Source organism: Rhamphochromis sp. 'chilingali', assembly GCF_963969265.1.
Source record: "Rhamphochromis sp. 'chilingali' genome assembly, chromosome: 15".
NCBI lineage: Eukaryota > Metazoa > Chordata > Actinopteri > Cichliformes > Cichlidae > Rhamphochromis > Rhamphochromis sp. 'chilingali'.
In genome coordinates this window covers 25,049,294-25,063,636 of record NC_137942.1, presented here as the reverse complement: position 1 = coordinate 25,063,636, position 14,343 = coordinate 25,049,294, and the positions used below count along the sequence as shown (strand labels likewise).

At 41.1% G+C, this 14,343-nt stretch overlaps 1 long non-coding RNA gene across 2 annotated transcripts; it reads right to left on the bottom strand.

Annotated features, from left to right (window-relative positions):
* Nucleotides 1-8,520: 8,520 nt before the first annotated feature.
* On the bottom strand, nucleotides 8,521-10,144 carry LOC308411850. Of its 2 annotated transcripts, XR_013974456.1 has the most exons (4): nucleotides 9,985-10,144; nucleotides 9,435-9,648; nucleotides 9,198-9,306; nucleotides 8,521-9,078 (listed from the first exon to the last, which is right to left on the bottom strand). It is a non-coding gene; the product is annotated as an uncharacterized lncRNA (long non-coding RNA). The 2 variants fall into 2 exon arrangements; XR_013974455.1 differs by having other exon boundaries at nucleotides 9,198-9,648.
* Between the last annotated feature and the right edge of the window lie 4,199 nt (nucleotides 10,145-14,343).

Genomic DNA, 14,343 nt, shown 5'->3' with positions numbered 1-14,343 from the left:
CTGCTCCACTTGCACACTCAGAGCACTTTATGAAACATGCCTCATTCACCCATTCACACACACATTCATACCCTTTTATAGTGTTTTTTAAATAACATTGACATGCATTCTCACTCTATACTGTTTATGGCATACAGTATCTGCTTTGTTGTTGCATCACTAAAAGAACTTTTTTTGGTTTATTTTTTTGGTTTATACATCTGAGTTTATTTCAGATTGTGGGGGGAAAGAAAATGAGAACACAAACCCCAGCTCATCAGGGGGTCTGAAACAGGGATTTTTTAAATATTATTTTATTTTAGTTGCTGAGAGGCCACAAATCAAATCATTGCACTGCTGACATTTGTGACATAGTTTTGACTTTTTTATTTGATTACATTTTGTATGATGGATTATGCAGAAAAAGTAGAATTGGGCTGAAAGGTCTATTGCTTTATTGCCTATTCAGGTTGTGTATCATGTTTTAAAAAAGTAACTGAGTAACTAACTACTTTTGAAGATAAGCAGTCAGTAAAGTAACGGGATTATGTTTTTTTGGAGAAGTAATCAGTAATTAGTTACTAATTATTTTTTTTCAAGTAACTTGACCAACACTGGTCATCATAACATCAAACAGGGGTAACTTAATGAAACCCTTGCATTAGAAAAATTTAAAAGATTGTTTAACTTTTAGAAATTAGTGAAATGTGTAGTATAAAGACGGTGACCTGTTTACTTAAAATTAGCAGCAGGTATTAGACATTGACCAGACAGATCTAAGGAGCCATGATATCTTTAAAACAAAACAAAACAAACAAAAAAAAAACAAACAAAAAAAACTCCAGAAAAACAAAAAAACCTCCTAATAAATAAATAAATAAATAAATAAATAAATAAACATAGAACATAGGTAAACAGGATATTTGATGTTGCCAGAACTTTGCATATCACTGTACAGTGATCCAGTGACAGATTTGACCCATTTATACATCATTTTATTTATTCATTTATTTTTTTGTGACCTTATAATAGTTTTATTATACTTAAATCACATATATTGGTGTTTACTTTTACTGTAAGTCTTATTACTGCTAAAATTAACGGAATAATTCAATATTTATAATTTATTTAGTTTTAATTGAGTTGCATACAAAAAATGTGCAGAAACCACCACTAGTTAGAAGGCTATTTGTCTACTTCTTGTTACATAGTTACAATTTCGATTTACTGTTCTTTCAAAAGTGGCTGACTGACTCAAAAATGTACTCCCTTTTGTTTTGGAGCTGTCTACTGTATTAGGATGTGCTCGATTCAGAGAATTAACTAGAATGAACTTAAATCTTTGAAAGGAAGTGTAAATGTTTAGCCACATTCTGTTATTACTGCATTATTATAGCAGCGTCATCAAGTACTGTAACACTAGGACGTGCTACAGTTTGATATGTAGTGAGTAGTGAGCTCTATCGGCTTAATCCTAAGCTTGAGAATGGTGTGTTGAGAGTGGGAGGTAGGCTTAGTAGAGCAGCTATGCCTGAAGATGCAAGGCATCCCGCAATTATAGCCAGGGATCTGCATATTTCTGACCTAATACTTCAACATGTACATCAGAAAATAGGGCATGGTGGACGTAACCACATGCTGTCCGAATTGCGGCAAAGGCATTGGGTTCCAGGTGCAAGCATTGCCATAAGGAGGATTTTGGCTAAATGCATAGTGTGTCGCAGACTTCATGCGGCATCAGGATGTCAGATGATGGCAGACCTTCCACAAGATCGCATCTCACCCGATGAACCTCCATTTTCTCGGGTTGGAGTGGATTGTTTCGGACCCTTTCAAGTTAAGCGTGGAAGGTGTGAAGTAAAGAGATATGGAATTATCTTTACATGCCTGGCAGTGAGAGCTGTGCATTTAGAGGTGTTGTCATCTTTGAGCACAGACTCTTTTATCAATGCGCTTCGTCGATTTATATCAAGGTGAGGTCAGGTATTGGAGATACGATCGGATAATGGTACAAACTTTGTGGGTGGTGAACGCGAGTTGAGAGAGGCAGTGGAAGGATGGAATCAGGCACAGATTCATGAGATGCTGCTGCAAAAGGGCATAAAGTGGATTTTTAATCCTCCTGCTGGTTCCCATCATGGCGGTGTTTGGGAACGTCTCATAAGGTCTGTCAGGAAGGTGTTAAATTCCATCTTGAAAGTGCAGGATTTGGACGAAGAAGGCCTTTGTACAGTTCTTTGTGAGGCAGAGGCTATTGTGAACAGTAGACCAATAACTAAAGCCTCTACTGATCCTAATGATTTGGAGGCCTTGACTCCTAACCATCTGTTGCTGCTTAAGACCAAGCCATTGATACCACCAGGAGTGTTTCAGAAGGGGGACGTGTATGGACGACGTCGATGGAGGCAAGTTCAGTACATGTCTGACCTCTTCTGGAAGCGCTGGGTTAAGGAGTACCTGCCCCAGTTTCAAGAGCGTCAGAAGTGGCAGAGAATCGGACGGAACTTCATTCCTGGGGATGTGGTTATTGTTGTCGATGATTCTGCGCCTCGTAACTCTTGGGTGACTGGAAGGATTGTGGAAGCAATTTCTGACAGTAAAGGACTTGTACGTCGGGTTCGTGTTAAAACAAAGACTGGTTATTTGGACAGGCCGATCACTAAAGTGTGTCTTCTACAGGAAGCAGAAGAGTCATGAAGATTGACTTTTTCCAAATGTCTATTTGTATTAATGTGTATTTGTTTATTTTGAATTTGTATCTTTGAATGTTTTGATAAAGGATAGATCATGTTTATCAATATGTCTCCTACCATGGTAAGTATGATGTAATTATTGCTCTAAAATAATTAGGGGCCGGTATGTAGGAGCCATATGAGTTGTTTCCGTCTGACTAAGTGGGTTGGTTTAAATGGACTCACTGTATTGGTGCATGGGTGTGGGGCGTGTCTCATGGGTGTGGTATAAGATAAATGTGGTTGCACTCACTAGTTCACAGCACCTGATGTGATGAGCAGAAGGTAGGGTGAGCACGAGGCAAAACTTTCTGTTGACCGCAACATGTTCGTAATATTATCGCAATATAAATGCAAATTGAACACAACGTGATCGCAACTTGAGCGCAACTTGAATGATTTGATATATTTGACTGTAACTTGATGGTGTTTAGGGCTGCCACAAACGATTATTTTGATAGTCGACTAGTCACCGATTATTTTTGCGATTAGTCGACTAATCAGATCATCATCCATTGGACGTACAGCATACAGCTTATTGCACCAGCAGCATCTGGTCTTATATAACTATCATTAGCTTACAGCTTGAAGTGTTTGTGCTAACTAAAAATAAAGACAAGATGGTAGTTTATTAATTTTTAATGAAATTTGCAGATTGTTTCGGTGAAGTTTAATAAACTCCTTGCTTTCTAAAATATAACAGGACACCGGAGTATATTATCCAGCGTCTCAAACTTCTGATGATCAGCTGTCTGCTTGAAGTTTATTTAGCTGTGCAAAAACTATAACTTTAATCTTAGCCAAACCGATTTACTCAGGAACAAATAAAATACTAAAGAAAGCCAAACAATAACATTTTAAGTTATCTAAGTGACTTATATATCATGTTTAACCTGAGTAGCGAAAGACAGTGGTGGGTTTGAAAACGATTTGCCGGGAGTCCGGTGTTCTCACGGCTCTAGTTAGCCTTGCCCCCGCCTAGCTAACGAGCTAGTGGGTAACAGACGTCTCCGAAAACGTCGGAGAGCTTTTGAAAATATGTGGTGTCTTGATAAACTGAGCAGATATTTGAGGTTTACACAGCTACATTCTCGCCTGAAAATATGTTAAACGTTTATTTTGTGACCCAGAAAGAATAATAAGAGTAAAGTTAAAACTAACTAGCTGCCGCCATTGTTGACAACTGCGCTGGGTTGCGCTATGAATTCTGGGACACAGCTTCTTCTTCTTCGGGGTTTAACGGCAGCTGGCATCCTTGTACATGCAGTGCTGCCATCTTCTGTTTCAGTCCGTTATTACACCCTTAAATCCTACTACTCATTCCTGCGTCCTTTGTGATCTTACAAAGCTTCAAACGATGCGTCGACTATTAAATTAGTCATCGACGATTTTAATAGTCGACATAATCGTGACTAGTCGACTAATCGTGGCAGCCCTAATGGTGTTTGTATATTTGAGTACTAATTGATGCCATAGACCAGGTTGTAATTTGACATAATAGTTAGTGCAGTTATTGATAAGTTGCAGTTATTTGTTTGTGCAATCTGTGCGTTTGTTTAGTAGATAATCCTATGTGCCGATATTGGACGGTTGCATGTGGAAATAAAGAAGCAAATGATACAGAAGTGTATGGTATGCGTTTATTGTTGCGCGTCATCAGGGTCCTCATGTTTAGCCTGCCGCGGCCATTGGTTGGAGTAGCCGCAACATAAGCTTTATCAAGTTATCACATATTTGCAAAAGTGCTCCGATGTTTTCAGAGACGTCTGTTATCCGTTAGCTTATCTGTTATCTGTTAGCTTGTAAAGACCTTATATACATTTCTGACATACAAAAACAAATCAGCGACCAGTATAGCCACCTTTCTTTGCAAGGACACTCAAAAGCCTGCCATCCATGGATTCTGTCAGTGTTTTGATCTGTTCACCATCAACATTGCGTGCAGCAGCAACCACAGCCTCCCAGACACTGTTCAGAGAGGTGTACTGTTTCCCCTCCTTGTAAATCTCACATTTGATGATGGACCACAGGTTCTCAATGGGGTTCAGATCAGGTGAACAAGGTGGCCATGTCATTAGTTTTTCTTCTTTTATACCCTTTCTTGTCAGCCACGCTGTGGAGTACTTGGACGCGTGTGATGGAGCATTGTCCTGCATGAAAATCATGTTTTTCTTGAAGAATGCAGACTTCTTCCTGTACCACTGCTTGAAGAAGGTGTCTTCCAGAAACTGGCAGTAGGACTGGGAGTTGAGCTTGACTCCATCCTCAACCTGAAAAGGCCCCACAAGCTCATCTTTGATGATACCAGCCCAAACCAGTACTCCACCTCCACCTTGCTGGCGTCTGAGTCGGACTGGAGCTCTCTGCCCTTTACCAATCCAGCCACGGGCCCATCCATCTGGCCCATCAAGACTCACTCTCATTTCATCAGTCCATAAAACCTTAGAAAAACCAGTCTTGAGATATTTCTTGGCCCAGTCTTGACGTTTCAGCTTGTGTGTCTTGTTCAGTGGTGGTCGACTTTCAGCCTTTCTTACCTTGGCCATGTCTCTGAGTATTGCACACCTTGTGCTTTTGGGCACTCCAGTGATGTTGCAGCTCTGAAATATGGCCAAACTGGTGTCAAGTGGCATCTTGGCAGCTGCACGCTTGACTTTTCTCAGTTCATGGGCAGTTATTTTGCGCCTTGGTTTTTCCACACGCTTCTTGCGACCCTGTTGACTATTTTGAATGAAACGCTTGATTGTTCGATGATCACGCTTCAAAGCTTTGCAATTTTGAGACTGCTGCATCCCTCTGCAAGATATCTCACTATTTTTGACTTTTCTGAGCCTGTCATGTCCTTCTTTTGACCCATTTTGCCAAAGGAAAGGACGTTGCCTAATAATTATGCACACCTGATATAGGGTGTTGATGTCATTAGACCACACCCCTTCTCATTACAGAGATGCACATCACCTAATATGCTTAATTGGTAGTAGGCTTTCGAGCCTATACAGCTTGGAGTAAGACAACATGCATGAAGAGGATGATGTGGACATAATACTCATTTGCCTAATAATTCTGCACTCCCTGTATGGAGAATCTTTTTTCCACAGGTGTTTGGGGAATATCACATGAATGATCTTGGTGATGTGTTATTGTGTAATGAATTTTGTACAGTAGCTATGGCTCCGATCTCAGACACAGGATGGGCCAGGTTGGGTATGTACGGTCTGTTTATGTGGGGCTTCAGCTTTTATATCACAGAGGCAAAATAAAGGAAGGTCAGGCACAAGTAGGGCTTTTTAAAGATAGTGTTTTTATTTGCCGTCATAGATCTATTATAACTGCACATGTGCATCATCAACTACAAACCTATAAATGTGTTGAACAGCCACACCCTGAGTGTGCTTGACTATGAGATCTTTGATACAGTTATTTTAACAGTTCTTTCTTTACGATACATACAAACAAAACTGAGTAGTCTTCTGATTCCTAATCTTCTTGTCATGCTACTTCATGAAGTGTTTGAGCTCACCTTGCTCAGGTTGTTCTCAATATTTGAGCCTGTATCTGGGACCAAGTCATCTTTGAACTGATCAGCCAGAGAGGCAGTCTCTGTAAAAGAAGTCACTGACTGACCTTCAAGGCCACTTTTCTCCAGGTATGTCTTCATACGGTGGCTGTAAAGGAGATAGAAATTGATGTGAGACTGAAATAATGAACATTTTCTTTTAAATGTCAATTCCACTGTAGCCGTTGCATTGAAATGTAGTTATTATGTGATTGCAATGTTCAAAATTTGGTGTTTAATCTGGATTCATGTTGTGTTATCGCCACCTACTGGTGGGCCTGAGTGTGGCGCTTTGTGGTGCGCATGCTTTGGGGTGATGCTCAATTAAGCGCACATTACACCAGAGACTGAAGGCTCGAGCCAGAAAGAGAATGCTGGCTTGTGTAAAAGGTGGAAATATAGAAGATATGGACTACAATTGCTCATGAATGTTCAGTAGAAAGGCGCACACTGTATGTTGGTGCATTTACTTTGTGTGTATGTTTTATTTGAGTTGTAATTTTTGTTCTGCTGATGTAATATCCGTGTTTTTCATTGATCATTTCACCATAGTTTTTCACGGTGTTTGCTGGTGAAAAGAAGATTAAAATACTGACTGAACATCAGCTGGAGCATGGCCCTTTATTCTACTTCGAACATGAAAAACCTTCAGGAGCAGTTACAGTAAAAAACGTGGCCTGTTATGGAGCGAGCAGCCAGAGCCCTGCACGCCATTCTTCCAAGACGGCAGCCCACGTGGAAGAGTAGACTGTGTGTTCTTACATCAGCGAAACATTTGAACTGCATAAAGAGATCTAAGAAAAGGCCAAAAAGAAAATTGTATGGTGTAGATATTGTACATTTGTTCATTTATTGAAAGTTTATTACTGTGCTGTTTGATATTTAAGGTAGTGTACTCTGGGTAAGTTTCCTTTTATTGTTCTAAGTTGTTGGTTCAAAACATTGTAATGGAGCAGAGTGCACAAGAAACTCATATCCTTGAGCAAATACTTATAGCCTTAGAAGATGAAAAGGCACAGTTAGAAAAGAAATTAGAAACTGAACTTGAAGATGCAGAAAGAGAAGAAGTTGAAGCACGCATAGGAGAAATTCATGGAGACCTTGAAATACACAAAGTAGGGCTGCCTCAGCCATCATCTAAACCTGACGCAGAGGTGAGACGGACAGACCGTCAAAGGCAACTAACAGAAAAAATGCGTGAGTTTAAACAGACAGAGATAACAAGCAAAGAAAGAAAGTTTATGTCAACATATGTAAACTTTAAGGCAGAAATTCAGCTCACTAGGTCCAAACTTAAAGAAGAATGTTCTAAAGCAAAATTAGCTGAAATGATCAAGTCAGTAGAAAAATGTGAGTTAGACCTACAGCAAGATTATGTGGCTTTACGTGCACTGACTACACCATCTCAAGATATGAGAAGAAAGATGGATAGCTGTACTTCAGTTTCTGCTGAGATGATGATACTTCTGAAAAGGCGTTACGCAGATGTTGACAAACCTACAAACCTATAAGTTTGATGCAGGAGCTGTAAAAGAATCACTCCTTCAGTTACTCCAAAGAGAAGGTGCAGAATCAATTTATGGCTCAACTGTGTCTAGAGCTGGAAGAAATAGCCAGCACAGCCATAGTCAAAAACACATTTGAAAAACCTGAGAAAGAACAAAAACGTCTGAAGGCCAGTGTCCTGGTGACATCAGCAAATGGGTCTAAAGATGTGAAGAACACAACTACAGTTCAGAGCAACAGAAAATCAAAACCCAACCCTTCCTCAACTCAGAAGAAACAGCAACTTGAATGTATCTGCTGCAAGAAAAATCATTTTACAGGGCTCTAGAGTGCGACCAATTTGGTCGCATTTGCGACCAATTTGGTCGCAAATGCGACCAAATTGAATTTTTTATTAATCTGCGACCAGCTTTGAATTTTTTAATAATATATATTTTGTTAATATTTTGGCTATGGTGTCTTGTTATGAAATGTAAAAGAGTAAAAGTGTTTTTAGCAGGTGCTTCAAAGCTAAGTTTGACTGGGAAACTCAAAGCTCAATTGGCTGTATCAACAGAAATTCACTGCAGCCTATGTAATATTTCATGCGTCATAATTTATTCTACTCTATCTTGCAAATACATATTTGTGTGGCAATGTCATGCACAACACACATAACTATTAGATCCTTAAGATCAAACCCGTGTCATTGTTTTGGTCCACTGCAGTGCAGTAGTCAAAAAAAAGAATAAGTGAAGTGTCCACAGATAGCCAGGATAGAGCCCAGAGTGTTAATGTTTAAAATGTATAAAAATATTATTGATTACAATTCTTTACTGTTAATATCAACAATAAGCTTTTTATTTTGAAATTACAAGTTTAAAAAAATGCTGTTACATTTACATTTAATGCTGTTTCACTGTAATCATTTATTATAAGTATGGACACAGAATCAAGTGAACAACATTTTGAAATAAGTTTAATTGGAATTTTGTACTATGCAAAAACAAAACAACAACAACAACAACAACATATTAAACAAACACAGCCAGTGCCTTCATTTGTCCATTACATGTCAAACATAGCACTGACCCTTAGCCCCTGATCATCAGCACATGCTTTCAAAAAGAGCTCCATGTCCTTTGCAAACTGAAAAACAAAGAGGAACAAGTCCCTTGCTCCAGTGTCTTCTTCCTCTGACATGTCTCTTAAGACCCTCTGCTGGTCCCCTTGATTTAAGGACAGATATTTGGGCATTGTTACATGTGCCTTATTTTGGACAGCCCACTGCACAGCAGGACGCAGATCTTCAACAACTGCTGGCTCCTGTGTCAGGCAAATGGGGATGAAAACATAGTTATTTCTCTGTTGCAGAACAGTTTTTTAACAGTTATTCAAATGTCACTAACCATGTAATTACACTACTGTTTAAAGTGAATACTGACCTGACTGACTTCCTGGAACTTGCGCTTTTTCAGTCTGAAAATGGGCACGTGTTGTCCTTCAAGCACAGCTTTGGCTTCCTCTCTCCAGTGTGCAAATAGCTTGCCAGAGCTACGAAGAGTAAGGCCACAGTGAGGGCATGTCATTTTCATGGACTTTCCATCAGCTGCAGTTTTATTGAACACAGAGGGTAGAGCTTATGAATGTTCTAACAAAGACTCAGAAAATGGTTCAGATACCGAAGACAAAACCTTGGGGGGGGGAGACGGGTCTCCTCGAAGAGTTCAGCGGGGAGCAGTCCTGATAATGGTGGCTGACTTGGCATTGAAGAATGCTGACAAGACAATAAATGCCTTGCCATATCCCCACGCCGTATGATTGTAATCTTACAGACAGGGCAGTGAAAGTGTCCTGTTGTCCTACAAGGCTGCCTGCACCGGCATATCATTTTATCTGTAAGAGAAAAAAACAAACAAACAAACAGATGTAATTTAAATGTAGTTGTATAGAATGCAATCAATTTGTCTAACAATCAGATTGTACATGTTAACAAAAACATCCAAGCCAACCTCAATAATGAAAGCAAAATGGTATGGATCACAAAAGTTATGTCAAGAAAAGTGGTGAAAAGTAAATAAAAATATATTTTATAAAAACACTATTTTTGTTGCAGATGAATGCACTGAACTGTACAATATCAACAGCAACTTTTAAGTCAACAAAGATACTGCAGAAGTGCTTAAAAAAGTGCATATTTATAACTATAAAGTATATTTAATACAAACATACCTTTTAAAGGCAAAGCATTTTTTATATGCACACTTAGATGCTCCTCAATCTTTGCCCTGACAGTAGGGCTGAAAGTGGGGCACAGAGGGCAGTGAAAGAGTCCTCTGCAACACGTGTTGCATTCCTGCAATTCTGGCTTTAAGCCTGAATTCCAGATTGATGTGTGCATCTAAAACACAGAGAGAAACAGATAAACACCATATACACATTTAAGTTAAGGTTTTAGCAGAAATAACAATTTACACTTGGCATGTAATAGATTTGGGAAGAAAATTCTTGAAAAAAAAACCCCAAATATTTTAAAAGACACTTTAATCTGTGAGATATGTTTCTATTGACATATAACAGTCAATTGAACAGAGGCTAACTAAAATCTGGGCAATAAAAAAGCTGTACAGAAAAGAATGACGAATAGAAGTATTGATAAATATATAAATCTGTTTGTGACGAAATTTGCAGTGTTGACGCTAACCAAAGGTGTCACAAGTACACACGTTCCTTACTACAGTTTAGATACCTCTGTTTAGAAAGCACTGGCTCGACTTTTTAGTCAAGTCGAAGTAAGAAGTACAGGGTCTAAAATATAATTTATGTACAAAATTTTGAAGTAATCTTGCGTCCAAAGCACGCGTGCTGATTTACAAATGTACGGATTACAAAGTACAGATACGCGTGCTAAAATGTGAGAAGTAGAAGTATAAAGAAGTATACAGTAGGCACAAAAAAGTACAGCAGTAAAGTAAAGATACCAGAAAATTCTACTTAAGTACAGTATTGAAGTATTCGTTATTTTGCATCTCTGACGCCAACAATAAATCATACTATAAATGTGCAAAGTTTACAGCAATGCCGCTTGAAGAAAAGAAACAGTTTATTAGGGACAACAATATGTGCTTTGCTTGTCTGCGAGTCGGCCACATTTCCAAAAACTGTCGACAGAGAGCAACATGTAATGTCTGCAGACGAAGCCACCATTCTCCTCTCCATGAAGATCCTCCACTGGGAGATGAACCTGAACCACCATCAGAAGAGGAGAATGCAGCTACCGTATCGTGCAGTGTGAGAGTGGGCAACAATGATTGCACTTCAATGATCGTTCCAGTGTGGCTTTCTTCATCAGCGAAGAATCAAGAGACATTGGTTTATGCTCTGCTAGACACCCAAAGCAGCAACACATTTATTGACCAAGATATTTGTGAAAAGATACAGGCAAGCAGGGAACCAGTGAAGCTAAAGCTGACAACAATGACTGACAGGTGTTCGATTGTACCTAGTCAAAGAGTGGATGGACTGAGGGTAAGAGGGTACAACTCAGAAAAGTACATTGACTTGCCACCAACTTACACTCAAGAGTACATTCCATTGGAGAAACACACTATTCCAACTCGAGAGACAACAAAAAAGTGGCCCCATCTGCTCAGCATTGCAAATGAAATGCCAGATCTCTTGGACTGTCCTATAGCTCTTCTCATTGGTTACGACTGAGCAAAGAGCTCTAAAACCAAGGGAAGTCATACCAGGAAATGATTATGATCCCTATGCAATAAAAACAGACTTAGGGTGGAGTATCGTGGGAGCCATTAAGCCATGGAAAAGTTCGATGGAAGCAGCAGGGATCTGTCATTGTGTCACAGTAAAGGAGCTGCCATCTGTCACACCTGCTTCTGTGATTAAAGCACTTGAAAATGACTTTCTGGACACAAACCATAAAGAAGGGAATGTATCTCAAGAGGACATTCAGTTTCTAGAGATGCTGAATGAGAACATTCACTACAATTGAGGAAGGCCATTTAGAAATGCCTCTGCCTTTTAGAGAACGCCCACAGCTTCCAAATAACAAGCAGCTTGCAATGTTTCGTTTGAAACGTTTAAAAGGAAAAATGGATAAGAACCCAAAGTACAAGGAAGACTACATCAAGTTCATGAATAGTGTCTTTAAAGATGGTGATGCAGAGGAAGCAGATGGCACATCAGGTAGTAACACATGGTACATTCCGCACCATGGCGTTTATCATCCCAGGAAGCTAGAGAAAATTCGAGTTGTTTTCGACTGCTCTGCTAAACACGAAGGCATCTCTTTAAATGACCACCTACTCACAGGCCCAGACTTGATTAATGCTCTGGCAGGGGTTTTGTGCAGATTTTGAGAGCATCAAATAGCAATTATGTGTGATGTGGAAAAAATTTTCATCGCTTCCATGTCAACCCAGAGGATCGAGACTTCTTAAGGTTTCTGTGGTGGAAGGACGGGAATACAGATACTGAGCCTAAGGAGTATCGCATGCAAGTGCGCATTTTTAGAGCGGCATCATCACCGGGATGTGCTAACTATGGCATGAAGTATCTCGCCAGGGAACAAGAAAAGGACTACCCACTGGCAGCCAGATTCATTCACAAAAACTTTTATGTGGATGACGGGCTAATCAGCATTGATTCAGTCAGGGAACCCAAGCAGCTGGTCTGTGAAGCACAAGAGGTCTGTGCAAAAGGGAAACTGCGCTTGCACAAATTTGCATGCAACAACAAGGAGGTCGTGAGCATTATCCCAGAAACAGAACGAGCCAGCAAGACCAAAGATGTAAACCTGAACTACTCTGTAATTCAAATGCAAAGTGTGCTGGGAGTAAAGTGGAACATAGAGGCTGACGTGTTCTCATTCAGTGTAGCCCTCAAAGAAAGGCCAGCCAACCCCCCCCCCCCCCAAAAAAAGGCCAGTCTCACTCCCAATTCTTCTAGTTGCATGCTGAAGCTCTACTTGCAACCTTGTTAAGTTCCAACCATGCAAAATATGATTTATTATTATTATTATTTTTTTTTTTACCATTTTTCAAGTGGTCTTAAACTTTTGATCGAGACCGCACTTGTTATTAATCTCTGGCTCTCTTTCACAGCATGTCCTTTGTCCTGTCTTCCTTCTCTCACCCCAACCGGTCGCAGCAGATCGCTGCCCCTCCTTGATACATGAAGATTGCCCCGGTGAGGTCGGCTGCCGTCACGACTGCTCCGACCACTTTTTCTTTGTCTTTGTTTTTTAAGTTAGTTTTCAGCGTTTCTAAATCGGCAAAATCATCACCATTGGGTACATTAGGTATGACAGTGACACTCTTGTTTCTATTGGTATACAATGTACTCACAATTCGAAGTTTTTAACTCCGGATCTGAGCTGGCCGAGTGAGATCTCGAGGGAGAACAAAGGGAAGCGGCGGCGGCCTAGAGGGAAGCGAGCCGGCGTCAGGAACAGGCTGAGAGCTCGTGCACACCGCACACCTCTGCCTAGCATACTGCTCGCCAACGTCCAGTCACTGGAGAACAAGCTTGACGACCTCAGGGCCAGGATAAAGTTCCAGAGAGACATTCGGGACTGCAATCTCCTCTGCTTCACCGAGACATGGCTGAACCCAGCAGTGCCGGACCACGCCATCCAGCCGGCCGAGTTCTTCTCGGTTCACCGCATGGACAGGACACGGGACTCGGGGAAGTCAAGGGGAGGCGGCGTGTGTTTAATGGTGAACAACAACTGGTGCAACAGTGCGAACGTTGTTCCTCTCACACGCTCCTGCACACCAAATCTGGAACTACTGTCCATCATGTGTCGTCCTTTTTATCTACCTCGGGAATTTACATCGGTCATTGTAAGTGCCGTTTATATTCCACCACAAGCGGACACGGTCACCGCCTTATGCGAGCTGCATGAGGCACTCACACAGCACCAGACACAACACCGGGACCCTGCGCTTATTGTGACGGGGGACTTTAATAGCGCCAACCTCAAACGCGCAGCGCCGAACTTTTATCAACACATCACCTGCCCCACCAGGGGTGAAAGGACACTGGACCACTGCTACACTACGGTCAAGGACGGCTACAAGGCACAATCCCGCCCTCCGTTTGGCAAATCTGATCACGCCGCCATCTTCCTCATGCCAAAATATAAACAAAGGCTGAAACAGGAAGTTCCGGTTCAGAGGAAGGTCGTGCGCTGGACGGATCAATCGGTGGCCGCGTTACAGGACGCACTCGATGACGCAGACTGGGGCATGTTCAGAAACAGCTCCGACGATGACGTCAACGTGTTTACGGAAGCGGTTGTGGGATTCATCGGGAAACTAGCGGATGATACCGTGGAGACAAAGACTATCACAACGTTTCCCAACCAGAAGCCGTGGGTGGATAAAACCATCCGCAACGCTCTGAGATCCCGCACTGCTGCCTACAACACGGGACTCACAACGGGGGACATGGACCCGTACAAAGCCGCGTCATATAACGTGCGGAGGGCGGTGAAAGAGGCGAAGCAGCGCTACGGGAGGAAACTAGAGTCACAACTCCAACAGAGTGACTCTAGGAGCCTGTGGCGGG